This window comes from Triturus cristatus, chromosome 9 (genome assembly GCF_964204655.1).
Source record: "Triturus cristatus chromosome 9, aTriCri1.1, whole genome shotgun sequence".
NCBI lineage: Eukaryota > Metazoa > Chordata > Amphibia > Caudata > Salamandridae > Triturus > Triturus cristatus.
Window position 1 is genome coordinate 1,203,545,297 of NC_140592.1, and position 20,615 is coordinate 1,203,565,911.

The following is a 20,615-nucleotide window of genomic DNA, read 5'->3' on the forward strand; positions in this document are numbered from 1 at the left end:
TTTTGGTAAAGAGTCATGAATAAAGGAAATCAAAAGAGCGAGTAACAGTAAAAGGAGGACTTAAAAGCTATAGGACATTCCATTGTAAGGGGCAAGAGACTAGCAATTGGGTTACATATAATAACCTAAAAGAATATACATTGTGCTCATAAATAGGCATAAAATGGTATTAAATCACAATATGAACGACTTTAAAATAAAAAATTAAATATTAGAACAATAATCAGGTAACTAAGTGTCAGGATAGCTAAATGAAAGCATGACTTATGGTAACATGTTATAACTTGTAATATTGATAGTGAATAACATATTGGAAGCGACCACTATAATGGAGAGAAACATTCTGAATGTAAAATTGAAGATATAGAAAATAAAGTATATATCTAGCTATAATTCATCTAACATTGTGTGAATATCATAACATGTAAGAACAACTTAATTAATCTAATCTAAGTGCTAATAGCAATAAGGAGAGGCTAATAGATAAATATGAGGTCTTCAATTAGCTACACCTAAACATAGGAATAACAACTTGCATGACAAAAAGGTATTCAGTCTGCCTCTGAGGGAGATTTAAGAGGAGATCTGGACTTATCCCTATGCGCCTCTTGCGTAAAAGTAGCGTTAGAAACAGAATGTAGGGCTACATTTTTGTCTTCTTGGGAGCGATTGAGTCTTTCGAAATCTCTACCTCGATGTCTGAGGCTACTAAGACTTCGTCGTCTGTGATCCGGCAATGGAAGAGAAGGAGTGGAAGGTGATTGAGAATGATCTTTTTGTGAAGATTGAACTTGAACTTCCATGTCTTGAAGTTTAATACAATCTAAAAATTCCTGAAGGTGTTCCGGATCATAGAAATCTTTAGAATCTCCATTTCTGGTGATGCGAAAACACACAGGTTCAAACAGGCCATATTTGATGTCTAATTGGCGCAAATGAGGTCGCATGGTGAGAAAAGCTTTCCGTCGCTCATTTGTTTCCTTAGAAAAATCAGCTGCCATGTTAATGAGATGACCCTTGAAGGAAAAGGAGCCCTGTGAGCGAGCTGCAGCCAATTATTGTCGTGTTTGTTCATGACAAAGGCAACAGGCAATAATCGGTCTTGGACGTGCTGTAGGATCTTTATGTGGAGGACCAATTCTGCGTGCTCTTTGGATTTCTAAAGATGGAATGAAAGAAATACCAGTCAAGTTTGGAAGGATGCTACAAAGAAATGCTTTGGTGTTTTGGCCTTCAATATGTTCTGGAAAACCAAAAAAACGGATGTTATCTCTTCTACTACGATCTTCCAAATTGATAGTTTTGCTATGAAGGAATAGAAGATCTTGGTCTTTGTTGTGAAGTGAGTCAAGACGGTTCTCCGCTGCAAGAATTCTAGAGTCAAGACCCTCAACGTTGGCATAGAAGCCTGCCATATCTGCTCGAATTGACTTGGTCTCTTCAGCCAAGGATGTGATTGTAATGTCCATACCTTCCAATCGACGACTAACCCAAGAGATTTCATGGAGAATACGTTGCATGGTTTTCGTAGATGCATGTCCAGTGATAGGAGATGAGTTTGGAGGCAAGTTGGATGAAGAGGGTGTGCTGCCTTTTGTTGACATGTTGTTGGGCTGTTTGAGAGCCTCTGCAAATAGAAGTTGTTTAGGGGTTTTGTTGCCATGCTTAGTAGTAGACATTTGTGAATTACGTTTAATGGAAACTCTGTAGAAGCGTGAGGAAGCCGTTCTGTGGTGTAGGATATCTGTATGTAGGTAAGTTGAAGATAGTGAGATGAAGTTGGTAAGTGTAAGACTGCTGCCAATGTGGTGAAATAAACGAGCGAGATAGTGGATAACTGATGTAGTGAAACTTATTACGAATACATTATGTTACAGAGGACAATAGAATAAATGGAAAATATGTTTGTAGAGGCAAAAGCGCTGTTATGACAAAATGAAGAGAAACAGCCCTGTCAGGGAAAAGGGCGCACTCTCACAGATGTCATACAGCGTATAAAAGCCTCACCTCTATTATTAATTGCCTGGAGGCGGTGCCGTTACATCGAGCAAGTGAAGAGGCGCGGCTCAGGCAAATGCATCGCTCTCGTCAGCAGAGAAGGCGCGGCTTCATGAGGAAGAAAAGGCGCGGCCTGAGGAGGCGCGGTCTGAAGAGGCGCGTTAGGCGAGACGCGCTGGTTGAAGCTGGACCGCGCGAAAGCCTCGCTATCACTCAATATCACTCAATACAGGAATGCCGCCACCGTCCGATGCCAGGAAACTCGCTCCGATTCGCCCTCATATCCTCCGACTGCAGCTGGACAGGAGGAAGGAGCTTCAGAGACAGTAGAAGGTGAGTTAATGCCGTTGGGGCCCTTTCCCGCGACGGAGCTCACTCCTCAGGCGGCCATCTTCCTGCTTTTAAGTTGTAAATTATTGCTACACACAGCGCCCCCACCTGAGGCCAGCGCCTCCCCCTAGGTCAGTGCCCAGTGCGGTCGCACTGGTCGCATTGCCCTAAAGCCGGCTCTGGTCCTACTCTTGGGTGTGTGTAATGGGGGTTAGACCGGACAATACACACTATCACAGCAGATGCACTATTCCCAATGCAGCCGCAAACCCACCACACCTTGCACTGGGAAAAGTGCATTGGTGAAAGCAGGACCAGTTGTTTCAAGCTGTTGGAGGCTGCTTCTGACCTGACTTTCCAATAGGGGCAGAGATTCCCCTGCTGGTGGGACGTCAGCCAAATGCACGGACATGCTTCGGAGAGCTTGTTCGGACACCCTTACCCATCAGTATGCACACTAAGTGCACACCATATCAGTGTTCAAATATGGTGCAAGCACAAAGATAAAGGACTCCCTCATTGCATGTGCTATGCCCCGTGCGAATGAGGGAAAGCTCCCCTGAGACCGTGCTGGCACAAACTTAGTACAGGTGTTTTCCTGAATGAGACACACAAGCATCTTTAGCCTTTCTTGTAATACCACAGTTCTCCAGGAGTATAAAAAGTATGTGTACACACTTGTGCCCCCGGGCCACTTTCTTTAATATGGCCCCAGTCACAAAGGATAAAATGCTTTGCGTTAAGCAAAAACCCTGAGCAGTATCACCATGTCCTTAGTACCATGAGTCATCTGGTGCCATTACTTGTAGCCAAGGCCACCTAAAACATGTGCCAAAGGAAAACCAAATAATGTGATAGGGTGGACTAAATGAAGTGGCAAATCGTGAGGTATAATGCACCATATCTTGAGGTAGTAGCAATTACCCTTTCTCCATTTTAACAAAGAATGCTCTCTGGGTAAAGGTTTTCATTTTCCACTAATTAGTGGTAGTGTATTACCCAGTGCTTAATTTGAGCTGGTGCTTTCCGGTGGTCGGCACCTGCACTTAAATGCCGGCACCGGCACTTGGAACAGCTGCTGATTTAAAGATGAGCAGGAAAACAGTTATTTAATAATTCAATACACGTTTAAAACAACTACCACCAGCCATCCAAACCATTTTTAAAGCTTGCGGGGGCTTGAACAGTCTGAATTCTCTCACTTGTAGCAGTGTGATAGGTAGTATTTGTGTAAGTTCTGTTATTTGTAGCGCTGCACTGGCAATGTGAGGTGCAAACTGCGGTGGCCTCATCACGAAGGCCCGGCACTTATTTGTTTACAAATTAAGCACTGGTATTACCTGAATATAGCCTTTATCAACTCAATGGTGCCCATTTAACGTTTGCAAAACTTCTGGCACTCCACTGCACCATGTGTGGGCCTTTTTTAAGAGTTTGAGTGCTGTAAATCGCTTATTTTGCAGAAAATGCTGTAGCTGCAGGATTGCATAATTCCAGTGGTCCTGCTTGTAACATTTTGTACCTAAACAATGTCATATCATTGGAGCTCCTTTTTCCAGTCCTGGCTCTCAGGGGATTAATCAGCACATTCCAAAAGCTGTGGTCTTGGTTCCAATTAGTGGAATCTTTTCGACTAACACACCTAAAAACAATGACTTTTAAAAGAGAAAATATCTTATATATGAACAATGCACCCCAATTCACAATTAATCTGTATCTTCCTACTATATTTAGTTTTAGTTGTGTGGCAGACCACATATCATTCAAAGAATAAACAATAAAAGAAATACAAAGAGAGAGTACGTTCTGGATCCGCCACATTTTGTGAGCCCCCTTCAAAATTGGTTCTTTAGGTTGGCCATTGTGCTTTAGGATCATCCAATGGCATTTTGGGGCTGTTCACCTTTTTTTTTTTTTATAGATTATCCATTACTGACTGGATAAAAAACATGCATTGGCCACCAGCCATCAGGCAATTTTTGTTTTGTTTTACAATGGCTTTTGCAAAACTGTATTGTTTGTAAATATGCTGGTCCCTCATCAATATAAACAAATAATCATTTGCAACAGGCAAAAAAAGTTGCATATGAATAGACCGTGTCCGGTGTCCACCCAAAAGGCTACATACACCCTGTAGGTAGCCTGGAGCCAGGGCTAGGAAGGTAGTGCATCTATGAACTTCAAAGGCATGCCTCTAGAAGCTTCTCCCCACTTTAAAGGCACAACTTGGACCACAGACACCAACTCTTCAGTGCACTCTAGACATGTGGATACAGGAAGAAAGACTGCTGTGTTTCTGAAAGCACAACCACTCTGTTGGACTGCTGCTCTTAAGTGGCTGCTGTGCTGGCCTGCTAACTCTTGTCTGGTGAAGAGAGAACTGGACTTGCAACTTCTTCCTTGAACCCGGGACACTAGAGTGGCTCCAAGGGCTAGTCTGCTGGCTTCCTAATCTGTGTTTCAGGGACATTAAAGGCTCCCCAGCATCCTGCACCAGTTCCTGGACCCAGCTGCAGTGGGTTTCTGACCCTCAAGTGGTGACCCTGAGGTCCTGGGCCCTTGGTGTGGCTGAAGGGAGCTGAATTCAAGCTTTGGGCTGTTCGGCGACCACATATGGACTAGTTCGCATGGAGATCTCACCGCTTGCACCATGGTTCAATGTGAAGCTCTAGCAACTGCCTCTTTGTGGTACAGCATCAACCACTAGTGGGGGACTGCCAACGCAAAGCTCCAGCAATGCCTGCCTGCAACGCTGGCCGGATTTTCGTGCTACACCAACAGTTTGCCACAATACTCTCCCTGCTCCTGGTGGCCCTCTGCAACGTGAAAGGGACTCTTGGTATGAATTTGTGAAGGCAAATTTTAGTGGACCTAACATGATGACTGTCGCCAACCTGTGCTCCATTGCGGTTGCCTGAAAGTTTGACTTTGGCCTGTTCCAGCACAACCAGATACCCCTAGTTGGCACGTTGTGCTTTTTGGCACAATTTTTACACAACCTTTTAAGATTCATAACTCCGGTTCTACTTATTAGAATTTTGTTCCTTTGGTCTTTTTTTATTCATTAAATTGGGATCCTTTTTGCATGATGTGTTCTCTTTATTACTGTTTTAAAGGGTTGCACAAATACTTTACTCATTGCCCCTAAGTTAAGCCTAACTGCTCTGTGCCAAACTTCCTTGGGGGTTGAGCATATGTTAATATGGGGTTTGCTTGTGCCTTACCCTGACAAGGATTGTGGTTGCTGCTTGACGAGCGCTCACATCCCAGTCAACCAGTAACCCAATTTCTCACAAAGAGCAGATTATCACTTAGGTGCTTCCGTTACCCTTAGGTCTGACTCCCCATCCCTAAGAACGTCATTAGATACCAGGCACCCTTTAAACTTAACAGCAGCCATCTCTTTGAAAAGCTACGACTGGAAATCCCTGCTGTTTCAAAGGTTTAGGGATTAATCTTCAAAAGCAGAATCACCTGTAACATACCGCAATGCGTTGAAGATCATTATGAACTCTAATGGAATTGTTCATAAAGGATGTCACTAATGAGAACGTTTTCTAAAGACTTTTTATTCAATGAGAAATAATAGACTAGAATCACAAACAATTGTCAAAATACCTGTGTGCTAATGATTGGGGGAAACCTAGGTAAATTCCTGGTTATGAATCCAAATTCCGACTCTCATTGTCTTACCACCTAGGTTCCATGAGTGCTGTAGGCCCATTACAGAGGCTTTCAGGTGAAACATTTTGTGTTCCCTAATCTCACCTATTTGTCTACAATAAAGAAGCTCATCTGACCATTCATGTGGATCCTATCAACTAAACAGTTAAGGATTTTCCAGGGTTTTTAACTATTTAAATTTGATTTATATGAATGTTCACCTACTTCTGTGTTCTGGTATTAGAAATACTTTTTTGCCTGAACCGAAAACTTCAAGTGCCAGGGGCATTCCTTAGTCAAGGCTCTTGGCATGACCTTTCTTCAAAATTGTCTGGAGTCTTAGGTGCTTCAAAAATTAGATATATGTCTTAGTAAAGAGCCTAGAATTAGGACCATCCCAATAATCATTCAAGTTGAGTGACAAAAACTCAAATTATATCATCGCCAACCTTCAACCAATATTAGATGTTGCCCTGCTCTTGAGCCAGTGTTCCCAAATAGCCCTTTATAGTTTAGCTCCAGGGGAGCAGACAAAAAGCTTTTGGCAACATGAAAGCTCTTCACAGACTCATCGCAAGATTGAACACTAACTGATCTCTGTAAATATGATGAGATAGTAAAGATTACTTGGACATCACAAGTCATCTAATATTGTTTAGAAGCTGTTCTCACTTGTGGGTCAGATCATTTTAGAAACATCGCCCCCCACCGTCTTCCATTTTCTGAGTCCAATACAAACATGCCTTGATTTTCTATTAATAAAAGTTAGAGACATGGCTGGTTCTAATACAAACCAATACCAGACAGCCGTCCAGGGTGGCACAAACAAAGGAAATCAGTCTCAAATGCAGCCCCTTTCACAGGGGAGGGGAACCCAAATATGACACTTCACCTGAGGAGAAAGATTTGAGCTCTGGCCCTGTTTGGAAAATCTTTAAAGTATCCCCTAGAGTGGCTGTTATTTTCTCTCCAACCTTTAGGAGCCCCCCACATTGAGCATTCTATTCTGTGCATTTGGTGATGTGAAAGATTTCCTATTAGCAACTAATCTCAAAGCAATAATGACCCTGATACTCAATGACTTGCAATATTTACCTTAGAGGATTGCTTTGTGGGTTAAAACTCACCACTGATATCCCCGTGTCTTACCATGCAGTCCTTCTTCTATTTTAAAGGACACCGGATTGACTTTGTGATCAATGTTTAGATTACTGGAATCTAACAGAAAGAATACTCTATCATGGCCACCAAGTGGAATCCAAGCTGGGCACTAGGTAAAATTGGCACACAGTTGCTGGAAGCCAGAGCAGGCAGCATGGGGACCTTCCTCTGCACGCAGAGCTTCTGCAGCTTTTGAGGTCATGGTGTGTCAGCTCACTATACCGACTGATGTAGCAAGGGAGGAAAATACAACACATGATAACGATTTCATGGTAAAGGCATGACTGGTAAAGGGATATGCGTGGTTAAGGTATATGTGTGGTTAAGGCAAGCGTGGTTCCGCTTGCGGAGAAACGGTAAGAGTGGCTCAGCCCATGTTGTAAAGGTTGTTTCCCGCTCTGAGTGATGGCCCTGTGAGACATTGCCTATAGCTACTAGAGCCATAATAGCTAATGTTTGAAGAGAGGTGTCCAAAAGCCCCTTACTCTGTCTTATATTGTAAAAGGTATGTCGTCTTGGTCTTTATGTTGTATGTTGTGTATGGTTGTGCAATGGTGGCATAGGATCTACCCAAACTGCTTAAGCTGTCTATAGAAAGGCCTAAAAAGACACATGTGCAGTCCAAACAAGCTCAACCTAGACACCTTGGGGTTTATTTGCCATACTTTCTAATGCACAATACAGCAAGCAACCCTGCTGCACTGCATGAACGGGAAAGGGCAGGAAATCGATGTATTTAACATCATACTGCCATTCCTGTTACTAGAACACAAAATAATATATATGTATATATTTTATATACATTAATGTTACAAATGAAGGGAACAATGTTGATTCTCTCATTTTTCAAATCATGTAAAGCTCCTTCTGAAATAACATCTGCACTATAGAAAAAAGTGGATGAAAAGTGAATTTTAAACAAGGCGATTTTTTAAAAGTTTGAATAGGAAATCAAAGGTTTTACACACATTAAATTGAAAGTTACATGTGTATACTAACTCAATTTCTAAATTAGTATTTGCATTCATTGCACTTTGATATTACATGTGGACCCTGATGTGGCAATGTGGGACATTAAGTCTCTAAGCATGTAAACAAACTGCCATTTGTCATATAAAAATCTTAGACCTGTCAAATTTGGAAAAATTCCACAGTGTAATTTAGTGCAGCCTTTGCAGTCTGAACATGTGGTTTCTGCTGTAAAGTTTAACAAGTCTTCGTCTCTCGCTCTCACCAGGGCTGTCCACCATTGCTGTTTAGCACTGGTTACAGTCATCTTTTCCTGTCGGAAATTTATTCATATCATAATGAAAAAGCAATGTAGATAAGTTAATAATTGCTGAAGATAACATATATTTTTGTAAAAATTCCCTTTACAGCTTTCAGGTTGACTGGAAACATTTTGGACACTTAGGTGGTTTAATCAATCATTAATTACATGTTGATGATAATGCAAACATTGGTTTGCTATTAATGAGATTGATATTTTGCAACTAATAAAATTAATTTTGAGAATATGGAATTGCATTCTCGATTCTTTAGATGGATCTTGCAGGAGTTTTACAATAGGACTTGACTTTGTTCCTGAACTGAAAAGAATAACTTTAAGACAACTTCTGCTCAGTCAATGAAGGTGCTCTTTGAGCTCTATTTAACTTTGTTGTTTATGTACAAGGCACATGTGATCTGTTTCCCCAAAAAATGTAATGTGTCTGAGTGCACCGAGCTTCTGTTGGACCACTGCCTGGGCTGATAATGGAGCAGCGCTCACTGCAATGACCAATCAATTTTGATTGAATTATCCACCTTTACATGTGTTAGGTGTCACATGAGAAGGTTCATGGTTGCTCCTTTTCAGTGAGATTACTTCACGAAAGATTATACTTAAGCTTCTCTAAGTAATGAGGACAGTTCAGTTATTGAGATGTCTCCTTTATCATTCCAACAGGAATTAAAATCTCCAAGAAGTATCTAATGATTATGGGATGGCAATAACTTTGTTGAGGGCTGAATACGCTCTTTAATGTAGATTCTATTGTCACCTGGGTGGTGGGTTTGCTAAAAATACTAATAAGGTGCTTATTTGATATGTCCTGTATACTTGAAAGTTAAATTTATTTTTCTGAAACTGTGGTGGTGGACGATACACCACCTTCTTTTATATTTCCTTTGTGTTTTCACATTTTGAAGCCTTTGGGGCCATTAAATCAAGGAGGGGTGTGCTGAGAGAGAGAACCATGTTTCTGAGATTAAAGTGATATCCAAACTGTATTGACAGGCTAGAGTTGCATTCTGTAATAGCAGAAGTATTAGCAATTGCTTACCTTCAAGTTAGAAGTTTGCATTCCAGATTGTTGGTCACTGAGTTTTTGTTAGTATGTTTATTTTCGCTCTGTTTCAGATGAGAGATATTGTTCATGCATACTCATCCCTTCTGTTTTCAAATGTAAGTTGCGTATTTAATTGCAGTTTTCCTGGGGGTAATCCTTACTAATCCCATATTGCTTTTGGAGTTAATCTTAGTGGGTATTGCATAATCACACTTGTTTAGTAGTGCCATGTTAACATTTTGGGATTCTGGTACTATGGTGATATTTTAGAATGTGGACTTGATGGGTATCCATGCTAGGTATTGTCATAGAGTTTGCCTTGCATATAGATACTGGAGGAATCTCTTGTGATAGAACATTGAGAATTGTATCCCGTTTATCTGCTAATGTGTCTGTGGTTTCCATGTGCCCAAAAGTTTCAAAGTTGAACAATAGTAAGGTTTTGGTGTTCATTGTTGTGACTGAGTATTTGAGATTTTTTTTTTTCTGTTTCGTTCCAAATATTCATGTTGCCCTGGACAATTGTTTTTTGACAGTTATTTTTAAGAAACTATTTAATGCAAACCCAGCGCAAAGTGGTTGTAAATCTGTGACTAAGTGCCTAATTTAAATTTCGGCAGATGGGTTACTCTGGCACAACGGTGAAGGGTATCCCGTCCGCCACAATATAAATCCCACAGGATATTATGGGATTTATATTTCAGCTGAAACAATATCCATCACCATTGTGATGGAGTAACCCGTCTTCCGAAATGTAATCAGTACTCGTGAATGCCCTTTCTGAATACCGAAAATCATAAAGTTTAACTTTTGGTATTCAAATGAATCACAGTGCTTGATTACACTGCTTTATCACAACAGGTGGGTCGGTTGCTACAATTTAAAAATGACAAAAGATGACATGCTTCAAGTCCATAGATGAACTATGAACTAGGCAGGTTAAATTTAATTTAATTTACTACTATCAGCCAACTTAATGAGTCCAAAGCTAGAGCGACATGGTTAGAAAATGTCAACTTAGGCAAGACTTTATTGATTGCTTTCTACACTATCAGCAACTTATGGATCGTTTAGTACATGAATTTGATAGAAATATGACTAAAGTAAGGTGATGATCTGCGGTGTTAATGTTTATCAGGTGTGGTATATCGTTCTTGCATTTGTATATGTTTTTATGTATGGGTTTGTTCTTTGTCTAATTTAGCTCTTTCCTGTTAGGTTTGCAGTATATCCTGTTTAAGTGTTCTGTATTAGAAAGTATTGGTTCAAAGAAACAATGAGAGTTCAGTTGTGTGAGCTGTAGCTTGACTGTGGCTAGAGTTTCATCTTTTCCTTATATCTACCAACGTTCTCCATGGTAGTCATTTGAGAAGACCTTCACAATGGCGATGCGTGACTCCTCACCCCGCCAGAAGAAACTCTAACACTGTTCCACATATGCTTTGTTCACAAGGTAAACCTCTACATCCATGGATTTCTGGTTAAGCGTTATTCCCTAAGCGCTATATGCCGTTACATGCTCAGGCCGACTTTTAAATGGATAAAGATTGACATTCATGAGACATTATTTGATCTAATTTGTTACTTCCACTGTCTGTTTCTTCCAATGCGATCTTGCCCCTGCATAGCAACGCCTTATTCGTGCACATCACGCATGCGCACCACCAGCCTGAGGATCTTGGCATTGTGCTCCCCACGAGCCTCCCCACGAGCCTCTTCTAGTCACACTCAACTGCCAGAAGCCTCTTGGATCGCACTTCACACAGAGAGTGTTCTTGACTTGAAGAGTTTATAGCACTGAGCTTTCCAGCACTGATTTCTTACTGTTTTAACTGATTAGAGATGTTTTATCCTGCATCGTGATGTCATTCATCAACAGCAACAAAGGACTTTACTTTTCTTTCCACTTGCCATTGAACCTGAAATTGGGCTTTTGTTTTGCTTTTGCATTGTGACATCATATCCTTCTTTCAATAGCAATAGAAACAAAGTACTTTACTTTTCTTTCCACTAGCCATGGAAAGTAAAATCTGACCTTTTCCCCTTACATTTAAACTTTTTGTTCACTTGTTAACATTTTATTCTTTTGAGGAGGATATTTGGGTACAAGTTAATGTACCAGAGAAACGTATCTTCTAAAATTATGTTTTCCTCTAGATATATTCTAACCTATATATCAACTGCTTGATAGAGACTACATACCGCCATACTTGTATTCTAGTAAATTGGGTACTATACCTTTATCGACAATCTTAAAACATCAAATGTACAGGCACTATACCCTGGAGACAGATTTCACTAATGTAAGACACTTTAACGTAGCTGCTGTACGCAATAGGTGCTGCAACACAATTTGCATCAATAACCTCACTTTACACCTAGGCACCTTCATGAAACATTTGTGACACTAACAATGTTTTATTATTTAATTTGTATTTCACTTTTATTAATACAAGAACTTATTATAGTATTTCTTCGATGTTTCACTGCATGCTGTGCCATGCCTTGTACTGTACCTTTAAGTATATGCTGAACTAACTAAAGGTCATGTGACCAAGATCTCGCCAGAGATCGAAACTCGTCGTGTTTTGCTGCCGAAAATAAACCCGTAAACTTGAAGCAAACTGTACAACCGGAGTGGCTCGTCTTTTCCTGCCAGGATTGCAGGGATCTTCTGTGTATAATTTAGCGGTGGCGTCCGCTAACGAGCCCCGACTCGCAAGGAAGGGCAGTGTCTTCCCGCCAGCTTGCCTTTTGGAAAACTAAAAAGGACACGCCCGCCGGCTGTATCCCGTAATGAGCTGGAGCTCTGTATACCAGTACACCAACACTAGGAGCGAGTGAGGCTGAAATTGAATCGGAAACGAGGAAACCAAAAAAACATAAACATTCAACAAGCGCTCACATCTATTTCCCAGTTGTTACTGTCCGCTCGTGCTACAGGATTGCAACACGAGTAGGATTAAGGATTCACCAGAGTTCGCTAGTAAATCATTTTAGGTAAGCGCGGTTGTACAAGTTTCAAATGACTGTTTGATCATCAGAGTTTTAGAAATAATGGCAGCAGAGTGGTTAAAAGGGCAGGAAGCGGCCACCAATTTGATTTTCAAAAGAAATACTGAAACAGTGGGTAATGCGGGCAATCAACAAACAGTGCCGCCCAGTTTGTCTACAATTAAGCAAAAGGGTAACCAACTGGAAAGGCTACGTAAGAAGGAAACGAGCAGATGGTGTGACGCCACCTCCCTTCAAAACTACCTTGAAGTGAACCGAATCCCGAGAGGCTTAAGGATCTTTATTATACCTACACTAAGTAGCCCAAAGCCACAGTTCCTCAAAGACTGGACAGAGAATACCACCACTTGCTCTAAGAATATGCTTCACATGCTGATCAAGATTGCATGGGAAGAGCATAAGGAACTGACTCAGCAGATTCAATTATTAATGGACGATATTGAGAAGAATCCGGACCAAAATGAGGTCAAGAACATACTGACGGCAGTCAATGACAGAATTAAGTCATTTGAAAAAGGAATATTAGAGAGAAAAGAAAGAAAATTCCAAAGTGACAAGCGAGATTACCGCACAGGGAGAGTTTTAACTTTTGCTAGGAAATTCGACAAAACAAGAGCTTATATGGCAAAAGACAAAGCCCTTGGTATAGTGGACAAAGGCACAGACGGCTCCATTACGGATTTAAGTTCTGACCAAGAATCGGTGGACAGTGTTGCTTCGAATCGGGGGAATTGTCTTCTTTTTCTAAGGAACTGCGCCATATACTACGAAATCAGGAACAGTCGTTCAGGGGAAAACCCGGGGGAAGAGGAAGAGGCGCCAACATAAGAGCAAAAAAAGACGCTGCAGGAAAAGTAAAGAACAGCAATACTGGTGTGGGAACAAGAAGCCAGAACAGCAAAAGGAAATAATGGAAGACACAACTCAACAATTGACGCTAATGAACCTTTCTTGTAGAGACATATCTGAAACAGAAGAACAAGTCCTTAAACTAGGCTTATCCTTCTGCCCTGATGCTTCCATAGACTATGCTAAGACACGCATTGACATTGATCAATTTGTGAGGAAAGAGAAATTGTTTAAAATGCATACTATACGGGGTAATGTGAACAGCAGGAGCATAACTACATTCAATCACGATACGGATGTGCCACAATCGTTAGCCATAGCTGACATTGCCTTACTAAATACCTTGCAGGATTTACAAGAACAAAATTCGGCTCCTGCAAATTCCCCAAATCCACTGAGTCAGGCACACGATGACACTACCCTGCACACAGCAGGCATAGATACATGGGCCCCTGGTTTAACCAAGTTCAGGGCAACATCCAAATATGTGCCACAAACACCTAAAGACAATATTGATCTGTTCCATGAGACAGTTAGCAATGATTTACTGCAACTCATTGATACTAAACCTAAGATAAGGAACATAAGTAAACAGCAATGGGAGGCTGTTTCCAAACTACACAAAGATGATAACATTGTCATTAAATCATCAGATAAGGGGGCTCACATTGTGGTGTTGGACAGGGAAAAATACGTACAGGAGGCCCTTAGACAGCTTAACAATAAAACTTGCTATGAAAGGGTAGACAAAACATATCTTAACACCTTACAGACCAGATATAATGAGAATCTGAATGATTGGTTTGATGATAAACTCCTAAGCTGGGACGAGAGACAGTTTCTGATAAATGAAACACCCACCACACCAACGTTTTACCTTTTACAAAAGGTACATAAGAACCCTGTCAACCCTCCCGGGCGCCCCATTGTGTCCTCAAAGAACAGCCTGTTAGAAAAGACATCTGAATTCGTTGACCATTTCCTCTTCCCTTATGTTAAGGATCTCATTTTCCTATCTTAGAGACACGAAGGATTTCCTAAAGAAAATCCAAAACCTGCACTGGGAGAATCAATACTGGATGGTTTGCCTAGACAAAGAAAGTCTTTATACAAGCATTAGACACACAGACGGCCTCAAAGCATGCCAACACTTCCTTAAAGCCAGGAACATCGAATCTTTAGAACACACATGCATGATCCTGCAAATGATTGAAATATGATTAACAGAAAACTTTTTTTGTTTGATGGGAGGTGGTACAAACAACTGCAGGGCACCTCGATGGGTACCTGCTTCGCCCCCAGCTATGCCAACCTGTTGGTGAGCTGGTGGGAGAAGCAGGTACTCTGGAGTGTGGAGATGGAACCATGGTCGAACAATGTCGGACTATGGCTCAGATTTATAGACAATGTGTTCTTTGTGTCAGAAGGTAACGAATGTGATCTCCTTGAATTTGTTGAACGTCTTAACTGTAACACCATCAATTTTAAATTTACTATGCAACACAGCCAGCAGAGTATTGATTTCCTGGACATCAGGTTATCTGTTACTGATGGTAAAATAACAACAGACTTATACAGAAAAAAGACCGCAGGGAACTCCATTCTACGTTCAACGAGCTGCCACCTCCCAATTTCAGATGAAGCGTTCCATTTAGTAAGTTCCTTAGAGCCAAACGGAACTGTAGTACAGACACCTCCTATGAAAGAAACAAACTAGACATGGTCATGTGGTTTAAAAAGAGAGGTTACTCAACGAAGATGCTTCAAAGAGGGATCCTCAAAGCTAACTCAGTCAGCAGCAATGACGCCTTATTTGCACCACCTAAGAATCACACCACACTAGACAACACAGACACACCCTTGAGGTTCATAACCACATACAGCACACAGGCAGACGAACTGAAGAAAGTTCTGAAGAAAAGATGGCATATCCTCACACAGGATCCACTGCTTGAAGAAAAGCTAGGTTATTCACCAGCTATCACCTATAGAAAAAACTCGTCCCTTAAGGACATTCTGGTGAACAGTCACTTACAATCCAACAAGAAAACCTGGCTAGAACAAAGGGGAGGCTTCTACGAGTGCAATAAATGCAAAGCCAGCAGCCATAGTGGGAATGTGAAGGAAGTGACACTTAAAAGATCGAGAAAGAAGTGGAAAATAACTAAACCAATAACCTGTGTGACAGAGTTTGTAGTGTATGCCACACCTGCCCTTGTGGTAAATGGTATGTCGGTTCTACAACATTTCCAGTCAAGAAAAGAATCTTGGAACACTGGTGAGAGGTCACGAACCGCAACTTCAGTTACAGCACGTCTAGACATTTTAATGAGGCACATGGGCTTGACTGGACCAAGGGCAAATTCTTCGGTCTAGCAACAATCCCCAAACACCCTAGAGGAAGCAACCGTGTTCAGGCCCTACCCAGACTTGAATCAAGATTGATTCTGTTGGCCGGTAGCATGTTCCCCACAGGTATGAATAACGACGAGGAATTATATATACATCTATGATACGTGACGCTTCCTGTCCAACAACCCACTAGTTCCTACTTAGCACGACTATTAGAGTCTCCAATTTTAACCTCACTTGTTGAACAACTTATTTTATTTTTCTGTACTGTTCAAGTTCTTGTTTACTATTGGTACTCGTCATGTTCACAAAATGTGTGTTACAACAGAATACAGCATACGTTTATTACAGTATTGAGATACAATGTCAAATCATCAACCCAAATGCCTGTGTGATGTAATACTAGAACAACATGACTAGTACGTATGTAATGTTACACTGTTACTAATAGTCCATGTCTTTTATATCTTCAACAGATTGGTAGTGCGTCATGAGAGAAGAATAGTCACTGAGTTTATTCTAAGAGCACAAGAGATCCAGCAGGTTCATAGGAACTGTCGTCTCTACAGAACCACTGGTTACGCTTATGTCATCATCTTAAGTGCACTACCCGTTCAATTTGGTAGACCATATCACCTTTATTTTTTGTTAAAGTTAATAGACAGGATTGAACATGTATACATGGAAGGAGTAGTCGTAATCGACTTGCACATGCGAATCAACTGCTTGATAGAGACTACATACCGCCATACTTGTATTCTAGTAAATTGGGTACTATACCATTATCGACAATCTTAAAACATCAAATTGCACGGGCACTAGACCATGGATACAGATTTCACTAATGTAAGACACTTTAACGTAGCTGCTGTATGCAATAGATGCTGCAACCACAATTTGCATCAATAACCTCACTTTACACCTAGGCACCTTCATGTAACCTTTGTGACACAATGTTTTATTATTTAATTTGTATTTCACTTTTATTAATATAAGAACTCACAATAGTGTTTCTTCTATGTTTCACTGCACGCTGTGTCGTGCCTTGTACTGTACCTTTAAGTATATGCGGAACTAACTAAAGGGCATAAGACCAAGATCTCGCCAGAGATCGAAACGCGTCATTTTTTGCTGCCGAAAATAAACCCGTAAACTTGAAGCAAACTGTACAACCGGAGTGGCTCGTCTGTTCCTGCCAGGATTGCAGGGATCTTCTGTGTATATATGTATATATATATATATATATATATATATATATATATATATATATATATATATATATATGATTCGAAAAACTGGATCCCAGTCGTGCTCTCGAATCCTTGTAAGAAATCACCGCAACCAAGGGTCCCAGGGAACAGATAAGATCTCAAACAAATTTTATATTTTTATGTTTTTCATAGTTTATTTGAGCACTTTGTTTTGAGTTGTGTATCATGGGGGAAGCCACTATAACAAGACTTGGAGACGATGGGCATACAGATATGTAACCAAACAGGAGGGAAGGAGCCAGCATATCACGAGGACAATCTATCCTATACCCACTAACAAGGGACAAGTATGTCAGCTATACCATGGCAGCCATTCTCTCAATTCACAAGTGCTACCAAGCAAGAGGGAAGGAGCCGGCACATCACGAGGGCAACTTACACCACCCCACTAATAAGGGACAAGAATGCTCACTATTGGAGCAGTACTACGACAGTCGCTCTCACAAATACAGCATCCAGTATATTGTCTTGTCGCGCAGCGTGATTAACACACGCACGACTGAACTAAGATGCACAATGCATTATGCAAGTTATTTCTTGGGGCAACACATTTGCCACAATGGTAGTAATTTTCGCTTACGATACAGATCACAACGACAATGAGGCACAAGAAGTCTAACATTGATGTCTATGGTCCAGACAACCCATAAATGCAACTAAATTATGATACACATTATAACGCGGTGAGCGCAGGAACGTAGGGACTACATTTCCCATACCTCATTTCACACCGCATTAGAAAGGAATTTCACCCAAGCTCCCGTTTATGCAGGTGCACCTTGCCAGGACAGCCTTACATCATGCATTGAGAGTATTGCATTACCTGTTATTGTTCTGTCGCCCCGAACATGGAAATTTTAGATTTACGTTGTATTAAACACATGCCGGTTTTTCCCAATGTAAAATGGCGCTTACAAAACACAAGCAGTCCTCTTTCTTTTACTGTTATCAATTACTGAACGATATGTAAACCATCCCATGTTGTCAGTCTTGTTGTGTGATCAAGCCCCTTGCGGGTGAAACACGTCACGTTAAAGGTTTATGAATTGAATAAACCCCTTTGGATTGACCCTTGGTTGCGGTGATTTCTTACAAGGATCTGAGAGCACGACTGGGATCCCGTTTTTCGAATCATAGATTACACCGGTTTACTCCACCGGCGTTGTGCCACCCCCCTACGGGCTACGATCCCCAGAGGAGTTTTCTTTGTGTGGATATAAATAAATTCACTGAAAAAACCATAGGTTTTACACATGTTATAGTTAGCTGGACATTTTACTGATAAAAAACCATTGAAATTCCCCCGTTATAGTTAGTGCAGGCAACTATAACTCACGCAACCGCAATCCTCTGCTGATGACATATGTGTCTTTATGAAAAAAAAATATTTGTAATATATGTATAGCTAAAATTTAATGGAAGAAGACATGGGCAAATAAGTGTCTAAATACAGTATTAGCATCAGCAGAGGATTGCGGTCGCGTGAGTTATAGTTGCCTGCACTAACTATAACGGGGGAATTTCAATGGTTTTTTATCAGTAAAATGTCCAGCTAACTATAACATGTGTAAAACCTATGGTTTTTTCAGTGAATTTGCAAGGTTTTTTAAATGCTAATTCCTAACTATAACGTGTGTGAAACCTATGGTTTTTTCAGTGAATTTGTACGTTTTTTTAAATGCTAAGTTACTTTACGCCGTTCGTGGCGTGCGCGCCAACTTAACGCAGTTCGTTCTGTGTGCACACGGTGCGCTTCGCGCACCGTGCGCGCACAGTGAGCACGCGGTGCGCCCCGCGCACCGCGCGCCCACTTTACGCAGTTAGTGCCGTGCACGCACGGTGGGCACACGGTGCGCAACGCGCACCGCATGCCCACGTTACGCTGGATGGGCCATGTACGCACGATGCGCTTCGTGCACCGTCCGCACACGGAGGACATATTATGCGCTTCGTTGTGAAAGTTAATCTATTAATTGCTCCTTTTTTGAATTATGCCATGCACAAGAGGTGCTCTGCGGGCACCTTTTGCACACGGGGGTGGGAAAGTGTGGATAGTTTTTTTTTATATTAAATTTTTACGGTAAGCGTAATTGGCGTTTTTTCGAAAAAATTGAATTTTTTGCCTTGGTGGTTCTATTACGACACCTTAATCAAGGCTAGGTGGTTAGGAGCTGTCTAACATGCCCCTTTACATGTTTTCAACCTTTGTTTTTCCTCCCCCCCTCAGAGTGCGAGAGAGAAAATGGCGCCCGCCGCTTCCTGGTTTCGACCGATTCGAATGTTTACTAAGCTGTAACAGCCAATCAGAATCACGCTCGCGCACGGCACCGTACGCGTACGGTAAGCTTACCGTAAGCGCACGGTAAGCGCACCGTAAGCTGCCACAGATATATATATTGATTTAAATGCTATTTTCTCAGGAACTACTGAACAGATTTACACCAGACCTACAAAAGGCACTTCCTTGACCTGTAGACTACCTCTCTGCCAAATTTCAAGTAACTCTGTTCAGCCGTTCGGGCTGTAGCTGTGTCTAAAGGTCCTATGGAAAAATGCATGGGAAAAACGCGTTTTGGGACCCCCCTTTTTTCTCAGCCCCTGCTTGACGAATCCCCCCGAGACTTTCAGGGTAGGAGCGGAGCGTAGCGCCCCATTAGTTTTGAAAATTTCACGAGGATTCGTCGACCGGCGCCAAAGTTATTCCAAATAGAATGTTGCGGTTTTCCTATGGAAACAGGGTCCTAACTATAACTACCTACTGGCGACCGGCAGTAGGTAATATATATATTACCTAATGGCGGTTGCCAGTAGGTATTTATAGTTAGGACCTATTATCCATCGGAAATCCACAACATTCTATTTGGAATAACTTTGGGGCCGGTTGACGAATCTAAGCGAAATTTTCAAAACTCGTGGCCCGCTCCAGGCCGCTTCTATCCTGAAAGTCTCGGGTGATTTGTCAAGCAGGGGCCGAGAAAAAAGGGGGGTCCCAAAACGTGTTTTCCCCATGCAATTTTCCATAGGGACCGTTAGTCGCAGCTACAGCCCGAACTGCTGAACGGAATTATGCCAAATTTGGCAGAAAGGTAGCCCTTGGTTCACACTTGTGCCTTTTGCTTAAATGGTGTAAACCCGTTCAGTAGTTCCTGACAAAATCAAAAGTAAAATCATAGATATATCTATGGCCTCGGAAGATCCGCGCACCCTGCCGAGCACGAGCTGTATGCTAATTGGCTGTCAACACTCTAAACCAGGAAGTGTTGGCAGCCATCTTGGGCCTCGGTAGAACCGAGGCACAAGAAAAGTGAAGGAAAAACGCGCAGAACGCAAAAGGGGACAGGGTAGAAACACCCTGACCCTCTAGGCCTGCTTAGTGGGTCCCACAAAAATCAGCAAAATCCCCGCTGGGTGCGCGGATCATGCCGATTCCCCAAAAAAAACGAAGCGTGGACTCCCGCACTTCAATGAATATTAGCCCCCGGGGGGGCCAAATCCCGGGGGCATGTTATAAAGTGTGAGGGGGCAATCCCCCCCACACTGCCCCGGGGACCGCCATCCCCCGGGGCAAAGTATGAATAAATGCAGGGGGCACACAGCCTCCCCGCAGCCCCAGGGATCGCCACCCCCGGGGCTTAATAGTTTAATG